Below are 13,718 nucleotides of genomic sequence, written 5' to 3'. Positions count from 1 at the left end.
ATCATCAATCCAAAGGTAGCCAATACATGGCTTTGATTCGATAACTGGAAGGAGGAAAAAGGTCTCAGGCATAAGTTAAACTCAGTTATTAGGATAGTGAAATGATGTACCAAGGTGCTATTAAGTAGCACCATGCTTCCATTAATCTATTCATACTACTCGCTCCCATAAGCTTGGATGATAGTTGCTTTGTTTTTATGTGCCAAAGAAGACATGTATTTATCTCGGTTCATATATATAAAACTAGAATGCTTGGAGAGCTGTGCTTTGTGAGGTAGATGTAGAGATTTGAGAGTACATGAACCATGATGTGGTTAGCTTATCCAATGGAAACACATATTGAAGAACGAAGGCCTTGGCTTTTAATCATGTAAATTTAAAAATCATACAAGCTTTTGTTGATCGATCCATATTCACACGACACTAACATGTCCACAAATCATTCTTAGCTATAGTCTTGTAAAGAAACAGTTTCTAAGGACTTTTGTTAAAAAAAATCTCCCTTAACCTAAATGTTTTGAAGAAAATCCTATTAGGGAAATACTCAAGAGTATGAAACACTAGTTGAAAACATATCAAGTGCCAAAAAAGTTTAAAAAACAATCTCTCATGGTCATCGTTAAGCACTTTGTTAAACAAAATAGTTTAAAATTTTAAACTCTTAAAACATTGTAAATAAAATTTTAAGCACATTAAACTTGCAATATGAAAATTCTTTTATATGTATATACTTGTTTACGTCACTTATGTGGATTAATTACAAGATTAGTATTAGCATCGTTAATTTCATTAATTACGAGAGAATATAGACGACTTTATGGATAACATAAGATTAAAGTACAAAACCATCATTTTGATTGCTTATTAACACGAAACAAGAATGCTATTAAATACAAACGTGCTAAAATTTTGAGGGTAATTGTCAAGAAGAGACTTCGATCATTGAAGAGGTACATGAGATTAATTATTTTGCTAACGACGATGCGTCTTAGAACTGTGTATGTGTGCCTAAGAGGGAAAAAGAAAGAAAAGAAAAGAGGGAGGTGGCATAAGTCTTTCCTTAAAACTATAATTAAAGGGGAATGTTGTGCATCATAGGGGAACATGCCATTTCTCTGTTTAAAAGAGCACCTTCATTGATGATAACGAGAGCCATATAGCATGGGCCAATGTCCTTATAAAGTGACCTCTCGTATTGAAATTATCTAGAGTGTTCTCTTGGTTGTTCAGGCTATCATTTGGTAATGGCAATATTTTGATGTGCTTGAGAGTTCATCTCAGGGGTAGTCTCCTAAGGTGGTGGTGTTAAACTCATACATGACATTTATTGTTGCAATCAAACTTGACACTTGGTTATTTGGCATTTACAGTGTAGACCTATAGATAGTAGTATAGCAATATAAATTTTTTAGGATAATAATAAGATGTTCAACTTTTAACATAAATATTTTGTAGCTTTTTGGTGGGTGTATGTAGTGTGCTTGGGTAGCGGTTTTTAGTGAAACAAAAATTGAAGTTGAGTTAACCAAAATAGAAGTGAAGCGCACATATAAACATTCCAAAAGATCAGTGCACTAGAACAATAGGTTTTCATAGCACGAAAGAAACACCTCGTCTTGTGGAACCATTACATAGAAACTACAAGGCAACTACTTCATGCATCCCATTTTTAGTGATTCACAGATACTAATTACTCTTAAAGTTAAAAACTACAATGAGAAATTTGAGATACACACAGAGAGACGGAGGAGGAAGAGAGAAAGAGGGAGAAGCAAGGGGTTCAACTTGTCACGATAAATTTTTGTTAGGGTAAATATTATGCTGCATGGCTAGATCCATAGTGTTGGCTCACCCATTGGAGAAGCATTAATTTAACAAACCCACGAAAAGAAACACGTTAGAAAATTCTAAAGCCTAATACTAATACTTGACTCTTAAACATGTCAAAATGCCATGTATAGAGTGTTTCTTCTCTTTTAGCTTCTATGTTGTTTAAGATCATTGCTCTTTAGACTCACTATACATCTTTCATTGATAGTATATACAGCTTCACACTCATGCATCATATAAACAAAACAGATGCAAGGCTTCAAACAACATCATGAAAATGATGATGTTTGAAGGCTTTATACCTACCTTTCAATGATAGTGTACAACTTCACACTCCTTGCATCATAAATACCAAACATATGTAAGCCTTCAAACAACATTATGAAAAATGATCAACACAAAAACTCTCATGATATGATGCATTTGAATAGATGTACAATAGAGTAAGAAAAGCGTATAGGCCAATGATGTGTCAACATGTAGATACATAACAAACATGCAAAAATAGAGTAAGAAAAGCATATAGGACAATGATGTGTCAACATATAGGTACATAGCATACATGCAAAGACCAAACTACGCAAGATACAATACACACAATAGTGTGCATACATAGTAGTACATGAAGATGCATCAAACCACGCAAGATTCACACATGATATATAAACTGAGATCAAAAGATACAACCAAGGAAGATACATACATGATAAATGTAGAGATCATACTAATTATAAACAACGTAAGTAAACATACATGGTTTACATATATATTATACATGTAGATGGTAGTATCATATATAGATACATTGTAATGAGACTCGATAGAGATTAGATAAAGAAACCAAGTAAGATGTACATACAAAGAGATCAAACCAAGTATACAATGCAAGTAAATATACATTATATATACATACATGATATACAATATGTAGATGGCAGTAGATATGTAGATGCATAGTATACATGGGAACCTTTATGATAAAGGTGCATAATCTATTAAGAAACTAAAGAGATTGGGCAGAGTCTCCCTTCTAGAAGAAGATCTTCAGCCTTGATTTGGTGATGCTTTTGATTTTTTGCTCCGATTGTTGAATATAGAAGACATCTCTCAAAGAAGTTATGCACGTCAACATATTAAACATTGATATAGTTTAATCATTTTGACTATGACGAAAATGCTTCTTCTGTGCATGTGCGTGAATAAAATGAAAAGACCACATGCAAACTGGGGAGGTGGCACAAGTCTCCCCTTAAAATTATAATCATAGAGGAACGTGCCATTGGGCCTGTTTAGATGAGCACTTTCATAGTTGAAAGTGGAAAATGAGTCCTTTCAGTATTGAAAGCGGAGGATAATGCAGTGTTTAAGATCTATATAGCATGTAACAATGTACTTACATGGTGAGCACTCGCTTCAAAATTATTCTCGAGCATTTCCATTCGGGATTCTCAATGTACATGTGAATAGTTTCTTAGACTTTGTAACCACCTTTAGACATATCCCTTGCCACCTCAACTCTGTTTCCTACATGTTCCCACCATCTTTCAGATTTACAACAACCATCCACCTTTAAGCTCCTCACATTGGACTTGAGTGGCTTGGCTCCATAACCTTGGGAGAGCATAAGAATAGGGTAACGCAATGTCATGCTGTCTTTTTTTTCATTTAGCTTCTTTTAATTGACTATAATTGCTTGTTTACATGCTACATTGTTCATTCTTTTTACTGGCCATTTTCCAAGCTTGCTACACTACCCAAGTAAATATGCTTTTAAATGCCTACACGCACACTGACCAACATACCATATGGCTACATGCTTCAATTGTAGGATATGGGGGAGGATAAGAGAACACTTTATTAGTTCTTACAAGGGGAGATCCAACAGGTGCATAGCTCTGGCTTGTTGCTAAGGCAAGAACGTATTGCTCTAGAAGTGCAAGGGAGAAGAAGAGCTTTAAACAACAAAGTTAGTTTTATATCTAACCTAGGGTTTAAAACTATCCTAAGGTTTATAAATATATTTTGTTGTTCCAAAAAAAAAACTATCCTAAGGTTAATTGGTAACCTTCACTAAGGTGTGAACAAACCTTAGTTCTAATAGCCCCCCTTAAAACTAATTTCGCCTTCAGTAACCAAGAAGATGTACCCAGTTGTGGAGCGTCGAGTGTCAGGTCATTGCCCCAATTAGCATTAGAGCATTTGTGGAGCATTGGTTGCGCAACTATGGACCTGTTGAATAAAATGGCCAAGTGCCTAGTGCTTGGTCTGGTTCAAGTAGCCTAACAATCACTTAATGTGAAGAGATTTAAAACTGCCTAAATGTGCCGATAACCGTGAGAAATTAGGAACTTATGTACTTTAAGGTACCATTGACTACTTCAGGGCATATATAGCCTTGAGAAGGCAGCATACTTTGGAAGGGGAGCCTTCATTCTTGTAGAGAGGAGGTTGAACCATGTAAATTTCCTCCTCAAGCTCTTTGTAAAGGAAAGCAATCTTCACATCTAATTGATGACGATGCCGATCAGATTGAGTAGCCAAGGGTGATGACTAGGGGGAGGGCTCTGGAGGCCATCGAGTGCTAAGTGTCAAGCTGGTGGAATAAGAGCCAAATTAGAGTGTCTGTTGACACATAATGTAGGTGTGTTAGATATTTGGTAGTACTACACTATAAGGTTATGTACTCATGCCATGGGCACTTCTATCCCACTGGGTTTTTTCACATGTCCTAGGTGTTAATGGGCAACTTAGGGCTAGCTAGTATATAAGCAACCTCATTCATAATTTAGGGTTGCTTGCTCATTTTTACTTATAGAGAGCTTCATCTCTTTGCTTTGAGCTTGTCAATCTCTCTCACTCTACACCATTATGTTCTTGTCTTTGAGTATTATGTGTGTGTGAGTCTAGCTCTCCATTCTGTGTGAGCTAATAGTGGTATTAGAGCCAAGATTTCTACTTTGGTTTCTTTTCTATCTCAGTGGTGGAGTTATTGTTCAAGCTTTCCATAGCTTTGGTTTTTGTTTCAAGCTTCACATTTGGTCAACCTTTCCATAGCTTCCATTTTGTTGCAAAATAATGTGGGTTTTATCTGGTTAAAGCTTTCATAGCTTTGGTGATGTAAGTTGTTTCAATATTCGAGCTTTTCAAGCTTTCATTGTAGTTGGATTATAGTGGGCTATATCAATGGAGTCGGGACTACAGTCCAATCAAGCATAATAGTCGAGAGAAATAATCTCTCATGCACGTGGCAACTCATGATTTCTTGATTCTGTCATTTTAGTCCGTCAACAAACGTCAAGTCTGCAAACCAGATCCATCACATAGTTTTACCATTTCCACTACATCACGTATTGTTGACACGTGGTAGATAAGATTGTGATAAATCGTCAGTTTGAGCAACTGATGTGCTTCTACAATCCCTCGATTAAGCAATGGCAGATAATGTAATCGTTTAGGTTTTTTTGTAATCATAAGATTCTATAATTTTTAAGTTTTTCTCAATAGCCTCGATTGGTGGTGCAACTGCAAGTTTTTCTAATCATCCGACTGTACTGGTTCCCCAATTGTCAGCTTCTCCTAATTGCTGCATAGAGAAATTGTTTTGATTTTCCAATTGCGCGACGGGTCTAATTGATTGATTTCAATCTATGATTGTACTTTTTCAATCGTTCGATTCAACTTTGTTAATCAATGATTGTATTTTTTTGATCATCACGCTCAATCACTCAATTGCACTTTTTGATCGTGCATGATTCTTGTTTTCCAATCGTTTGATTGATGATATTCATACTTCTTTAATAGTCCATTTATGTAATCATTTGATATCACCTAGGCTCTAATCGATGACAAAGATTCTAGTCGGTAATTCCTACTGGGGTTCAATCGGTGATTCCTCTCGTAGTCCAATCCACGATTCTTCTTCTCTAATCTTCTGATCAAAGCCTTCAATTGTCCGATCTGAGACTCCAATTGATGATCCAAGTGATGATTTTCAGCAGGTTTTGAGAGTGTTTATCAACAGCACAGTTAACATCAATTTGGGCTTTCTTTTATCTTCTTTCCTTCTCAAATTCTCAACTAATTAGGTATGGCCAACAACTCGTCAAATGATTTGTTTGATGTTCTTTCCAAAGAGAATAAATTAGATGGGTCGAATTACTCGCTATGGAGTTTTATGGTTAGAAATGTCCTTGTTGTAAAGGGCTTATGGGATCATCCCCTAGTGCAATTGTACTTGCTACTCCTCAAAGGGATCAAGGACAACAAATCTATCATCAAGCTCCTCAAATTAAGGCTAACCAAAGAACATGGGATTCACATAATGCTTAGGCCTTTATTGCTTCCCATATTCACTCTTGAAAACATCCATGTTTGCTTGGAATACTCTAGAAAAATTATGTATCATGCTAAAAATGATGTAAGGATTGCCTTTCTTAGAAGGCAACTTGATAATGTAAATTTGTAAAGAAAAGGGTCCATGAATGAACATTTAACAAAATTACGAGACTTGAGAGAGCAACTTCTCAATATTGATGAAGTCATTCTTAAGACATGATTAACATCACCCTTAACTCATTGCTTGAATCTTATCTGAGTTTCAATACTTCTCTTTGTCTTTCTTTGAGAATCTATCATTAGGAGCTTATTAGCTTACTGTTATAGGAGAAATAACTCAAAAAGAATGTTTTAGAGAGTTATAGCAGTGATTAGACTCTAGTAGCCAAGGATAAGGGCAAGAAATTTTAGCGAAAGACCAATCCCGAAAGAACTTTTGAGGTTAAGGGTGATTCCAAACAACCAAGAAGGTACTTGCGGACATTCAAGAAGCCCGTCCATACAATTGAAAATTGCATTAAGCTTCAAAATAAAGAAAAGAAACAAAATAAATCTAACAAAGGTTCCAACAGTTCTGCATCTGACAATCAGAGTTACAAGAAAGAGGACTTTGCTAACGTTGTTGTCCATGAAGTTTTCTTACTACTGGTAGCTATTTGCAGTTATAATTCTGATCAAGATGCATGTCTCACTGCAACTTTATTTGAAATTTGGTTTCTTGATAGTGGGGCTTTTTCAAAGAAGTTTGGTCAAACACATATGAAGAATATGCAAAGTAGTCACGTTGTTACGCATGCCAATAATGCCTCTTACCCCCTCAAAGGTATTGGTGAGATAGTTCTCACTACTGCGCGATAGTGGTGAGGATAGTGTTCCAGGAATAATGCATTGTCTGTGATAGAGAACACGGCAAATAGATTGTACTTACTAGATCTTTAAACACCAATGGTTTGTACAAATTGGATAGTGATGTGTGTGGTCTAATGAGGACTACTTCTTTGAGAGAAAACTTATACTTTGTTACATTCATTGATGATTATAGCAAGTAAGATTAGTTTTACCTTACGAAAGAAAAATCAGAGATATTTTCAACACTTTGTTGCTATGGTTAAAAATGAAACTAGCTTAAAAATTCAAACTCCCTATTTAGACAGAGAAAGAGAATACTTGTCCAATGCATTCAAAGATATTTTGGCACAAAAAGGCATTAAGCATCAGTGTACAACTCCTTATACACCATAACAAAATGGTATCGCTCTAAAAGGTATAACACGACTCTCATGGAGATAGTTAGATACATGACTCTAAAAGGTAGAATATGAATCTCATGGAGATAGTTAGATACATGGTTAAAGATCAACAGCTTCCACACAAGTTTTGGATGGAAGTAGTTCTATGTATTACCTATGTGCTAACAGGTGTCCCACTAAAGCTTTCAAGACTATCACTCCTTATGAGGCTTAGTTCAATAAAAATCCTAGGGTTGAACACATGCATGTTTTTGGTTGTTTGGCATATGCACAAGTGCCAACACAAAGCAAAACTAAGCTTCATGACAAGGCAATGAAATACATTTTTATTGGTTTTAGTGTTGAAAGCAAAGATTATCATTTCTACAATCCTCTCACAAAGAAGATTATTGTCATTAGGGATATCGTTTATGGAGCGAATTTTGTCTATCTAATGATGGAATTCAATAAGCATGCCTATGTCAATTCACCTAACATGGTTATTACTTGTGCCAGTATCTATTGATTTTCAATAGATTTTTGTCTAACTGATCCTTGTTTATTGCAAGAGATGAAAGCTGGATAAATTGATACACCAACTAGATTAGCTTGATGATGTAGTAAATGCTGAAAGATCAGTAATCAGTGAATCTAGGTTTATGCCTAGGTGGGTTAGACGTACCTTGCAAGATAGCAAATTGTTCACTCTTTTGTAAAGTAGAACCAGATCTAGTGAGTTTGTATTTCTTAGTTCTCTACCTGATGTTAGATGAACTTGAGTCTTTTGAAGAGGCTCAAGAAGATCCAAATTAGTTGAAAGCCACACAAGATAAAATCCATTCCATTGAGAAAAATGGTACTTTTGGGATTTAGTGGATCTACCACTTGGCAAGAAAACTATTGATACTAAGTGGATTTTCAAACTCAAGCAAAAGGTCGATGGATCTATTGACAAATCCAATGCCAAACTTGTTGTAAAAGATTATGCCTTACAGAAAGGGATTGGTTATGATGAAACTTTTTCTCACACTTTCTATATGACCACTATCTAATTTGTTATTACTTTGACAGCTAATCATGAATGGAAAGTGCGCTAATTAAATATCAATGTTCTTAAATGGTGACTCATAGGAAGAAATTTATGTGAGTCATCCAATTGCATTTGCCCAACCTAGTAAAAAAAAGAAGGTATACAAGTTTAATAAAACTTTATATATTTTAAAACAAGCTCCTAAAATTTCTAGTATCAATCTAAGATAAGATTAGCAGATTCATGCCTATTTGAAAATTAGTTTGCAAAGAGTGGATGGTGCTCGTGCAAGAACCATCAAGGCCAAGATGACAAGGACGAAGCACGTGTGGGATGGCGCATATTGGAACAAAGATGGCAGTGATTCACGTTGAAAAGCAGGTTGTGAACAAGACAACGGAGACGGTTCCATGGCGGTTGCTCTGGCGGGAGACAGAGATATGGCACTTGAAGAACAGCCGGGAGATGTGGCACCTGTGGGAAAAGATGGGGAGATGGCCTGCTGACTGTGCTCAGCAGGAGTGCAGGAATCCACAACTGTGTTTATCCTGTCACGCGTGTGGCTTGCACGTGCAGCATGCAGATGTGGGCATCCGTTTATCCTGTCACGCGTGTGGCTTGCACGTGCAGCATGCAGATGTAGGCCTCAGGGGGCTCGATGAAAAAGGTTAGTTGGCTATGATGGTGGCTTGTAGCTAGAACCGTCTAGAGAGACATTAGTTACTTCACACCTTGGTGTAGGTTAGCAATTAACCTTAGGATAGTTTTAAACCGTAGTTAGTTTAGATATAAAACAAACTTTGTTGTTTGGAGCTTCTTTAGCAAATCGTCATCTCTTGTATAAAAAAAAAAACTCCAATTCAGTCGTATTCGTATTAGGATTTTCACAAAATCTGGGACTTCTTCAACATATGAGCATACTGACTTGGTTTATTGAATAACTTTTTTCCATGAGGTCTTATTTCATTCTTGGTTGCATAGGAGAATTTTAACTAGGTCTTATTTCATTCTTAGTTGCATAGGAGAATTTTGGTTTATTGACTTGGTTTATTGAGTAACTTTTTTTCATGAGGTCTTATTTCATTCTTAGCTACATGGAAGAATTTTAACTAGGTGTTATTTCATTCTTAGTTGCATAGGAGAATTTTAACTGGCTACACACATACACACACCATACTAACACCACACACCCTAGTACCACAAGGGAATACCACCCTTCCAAATATTGGTTACTTTATAGGGAATGGACAAGCTGTGGGATGAACCCCACAAGTTAGTAGCTCTGTTGATTAGAGTGAACACCTTGCATAGTTTTGGTAGAACTGTCCATGGCAACCATTGTCCTTGATCTAGAGGGTGTTGTGCTTGAACTAGAGCATGAGGTTGAAGGACAAACATTGCACGCTGTTGGTTGTCACCACGAGATTATCACCACGAGATTACCGAAGAGGAAGGTAGAAGCAAGCACCATGAGGATTGAGTTTACCAAACCAAGTAACTTTGATAAAGAGGCTAATCAATGTGTCCATAAAAGATAGCCAATCTGCCACTCAATTTCTTGATGTGGTCGAATCTTCTTGGTGAAACTGATGTGGCAGGCTTAGCCATACCAGACCCCTTGCAGTCCATGCTCCTGCTCGCAGCTCTTCCTCCTACATGGAGGCCTTTCATAACGACGCAGTCATCAGTGCCTAATCTCCCGCTTCATACCTTGGTGGCTAAACTACACCAGGAGGGGGCACTTCGCACAGCAAATGGTGGTGGTACCAAACGCATACCATGGTAACTGGCTTGAAGCCCCATTTTTGGGCAGAGGATCCCCAAAATCCATTCAACTATTTGCAACCTGCATGGTTAGAATGTGATCATCAGTGGTACTTTGATACGGAGGAAATGCAGCGGCGGCTGAATCTGGCAAAGGGACTTCATTCCCGCCTTGGTTCAATTGAGCTGTGTGAAGGTCTGAGTGAACTAACATGAGGGGTTTAGTTGTTTCGCTTCATCCATAGCATAATCTTTAACGAGCTTTATCTTCTCTCTGGCGAAGTTGATCCTCTCCCTTCCGTCAAGATGACACCAATATCTCTCCCATCCACATGCTCCAATGGGTGCACTGCAGGCCGCTCCACCCACAACACCTCCTCCACCTCCACCACAACCCACGGCAGGCCATGCATCTATCTCAACCAGGATGATAAGAACACACACACAATGCTCATAGACAAGAACACAAGGGTGTAGAGTGTGAGAGAGATTGATAAGCTCAAAGGAGAGAGAGGAAGCTCTCTACAAGTACAAAGAGAAATGACAAATGAGCAAGCAACCTTAAACTACTATAAATGAGGTTATACAAGCTAACCTTGGTGCCTGTTCACACTTGGATGGCCATGGAAAAAAACTCACCGGGCTAAAAGTGTCCATGGAATGAGTGCATAATCCAATAGTGTAGTACTATCAAAGATCTAACAAACCCTCCTTAGTACAAATGTGAAGTTTATAGAGATTACACATCAGTGAGGTTTATAGAGATGCAGATCAATCTCTGAAAGGGAAGAGGTGCAAAGCTTTGCGGAAGGTCTCAAACTTTTTACGTGATAAGGTTTTAGTAAAAAAATTTGCCATAATATTGTCATGTGTGCACAATATATCAGATTCATCTCTCCCATATGGAGCCTCTCTCTGATATAGTGGTAATACACTTCAATGTGCTTGGTCTTTGCATAAAAGACAGGATTCTTTGTGATCACCATTGCACTCGCACTGTCAGTGAGAAGGAGTAGGGGTGTCTTAAGGGATATAAAGATCCTCCATCAATCTTCTCAACCATACACATTCAACTGTCACAGTGAATGATGCTTTGTATTCAGCTTCACAGGATGATATTGTTACACAATTGGTTGTTTCTTACTTATCCAAGATATGCATAAATTGTCAAGAAAGAAATAGTTTCCAGATGTGGACTGTCATATATCATAATCGCTTACCTAATTTGAAGGCATGTAGTTCTAAGTCCCTCCCCTTGCATAGAACAATCCAAGATCTTGAGTCTCACAAGTATCAGAAGATACATTTAACTGCCTGCCAATGCTTAGTACCTGGTCAATGCGTGAAGTTTGAAAGTCGTGACACACTATATTGGATGTCTGGCCAAGATTTGCATAAATTTAGATTAGGCGTCCAACAGCTTGATCATAAGTGGTTATGTTGAATGGTTCACAGGCATCCTGCAGACTAAGCTATACACCAGATTTCATTGATATAGAAACTGGTTTGTAACTTTTCTTGTTGAACCTCTTGAGCAGTGCTTTGATATACTTTGATTGCTTAATGACTGATACCATTACCTTGCTATATAAATTGCATACCTAAGTAGTAGTACAAAAGACCAAGATCTAACATCTCAAAATTTGAGGCAAGGTCAACTTTGAAAGCTATAATAAAATCCTCATTAGTGCGTGTCACTAGCATGTCATCTATATAGAGAATGACAATAAGGAATCCTACTTGCCCTTTTTCACATATACAGTGCTTTCTATAGGACTATTTTGAAATCCCGGCTTGTAGTTTTCAAAAACAAGCAGCCGTGCTCATTCCAAAGATCAGTTATGCTCAAGAAAATCTTCGATTATTTTGGTGTAGGCCTCAAATGATCTTTGCTGCTCTCCCTTGTAGACCACACGTGGCTTGCTTCAACACTTTCACTGCTTTGATAGCTAGTCTATTAATGAGGAAAAAGCCAATCTCAGGAAGACACGTGGGTTCATATCCTTACAAGCTTTTTTTTTAGGGTGTGATTTTTGAGGGAGCTTGGTGGAGGTAGCTTTTTCTAGCAACTCCTCTCTTCAAAATGTGGATATTCTCTCTGTAGACCCTCCTTCTCCTATCTCCTCCAAATACCTCCACTTCCACCACCACCTCTCAGCCGCCCAGCCCACTTTCTCCCCTCTAGCCCAACTTAGTGGCTCCCTTCTCTCTCTCCCACTCTCTTCCTTTTAACCCCTATCTCCCTCTCCCACTCTCTTCCCTCTCTCCCTCTCTCTCTCTCTCTCTTCCTTCCTCTCCCTCTGCCCTCTCTCCTTCCTTGCCCTCTCTCTCTCTCTCTCTCTCTCTCTCTCTCTCTCCCTTCCTCTCCCTCTTCCCTCTCTCCCTTCCTCTCCCTCTTCCCTCTCTCCTTCCTTGCCTCTTTCTTGCCCTCTCCCTCTAACTCTCTCTCCTCCCCGTCTCCCACCCTTTTCCCTTTCTCTTTTCCTCTCCCACCCTCTCTCTCTAACTTTTTGTTGCGTGCCTTGCGCACACAGAACGGCAAAGCTTTTCTGGGGCTAGTTTGGGTTCAATGGGTTCCAATGGCTATGGGATGGTAGTGTGGACCAAAAGAGAGCTGTTTGCAAACTCTTTTTGCCACATTTCATTGAAATGTTCATGTGCTTTCACAACACCCACATATTTCAACCAATGGGTATCAAAATCATCTGGAAAGACGTATCATTATGGCCCAAGGAATCCCTCAGGCCTGTGAGTTCTATGGGAGCATGTACTCCCTACTATTGGCTTTTCTCTAACAGCATGTTCTAGCTCTTGGGTGGAAACATTAGGCAAGTATGCTGAACTGAGCATGTATAATGATGTAATCTCTTGCCCATCTACTGTGGCAAACCTTGTGCCAGTGCATCGAGGTAAGATATCCAAGGTAGTAAGGATATGCATCCAGTTCTTAGAGTCTTCCGGCTCTGGAAGCGGTGTGCAATCCTCACTCTCCTTTTCTTCTTCAAGAGTTTTATGGCATGTCTGGAACAGATGGACTGCCATGGATTGAGTTGTTGTGAGACGGAGTCCTTTGTGAATGGTTTGCCACTCATGGGGTATATCTTCCATGTGCGTAGATTGATCTTGAAGGTAAGATCTTTTCTCCGAATGTAAATGTGGTCAGTGTCCCAGTCATGGATCATCTTCGATTCTCTCATAAAGGGCCTACCAAGGATGCATTCATAAGAAACTGGTTGACGTCCAAAATTCATGACCACGAGGTGTGGCGGTAAGTAGTTCTAAGGATCTTGATCTTAAGATCCCTTAGTAGACCAATGGGTTGTGTGGTAGCTCTACCAGTGAGTTTAACTAGCAATTGAGTGTTATCCAAGGCAAGTGCTCCCCATTTTTCCCAACATCACTCTGGCTTCCCCATCCAAGATTGCACAGTAAATTGGATGTTATGAAAGGTTATTGGTAAGGTTGCATTGAGTTCATCGCCTTTGAAGTACGCCCAAGTTTATTCATTCGAACCGTGGGGGTTCCTCTTA

Source organism: Cibotium barometz, chromosome 34 (genome assembly GCF_041138505.1).
Source record: "Cibotium barometz isolate CiBa-2024 chromosome 34, ASM4113850v1, whole genome shotgun sequence".
Lineage (NCBI taxonomy): Eukaryota > Viridiplantae > Streptophyta > Polypodiopsida > Cyatheales > Cibotiaceae > Cibotium > Cibotium barometz.
This window is presented reverse-complemented; position numbering follows the sequence as displayed.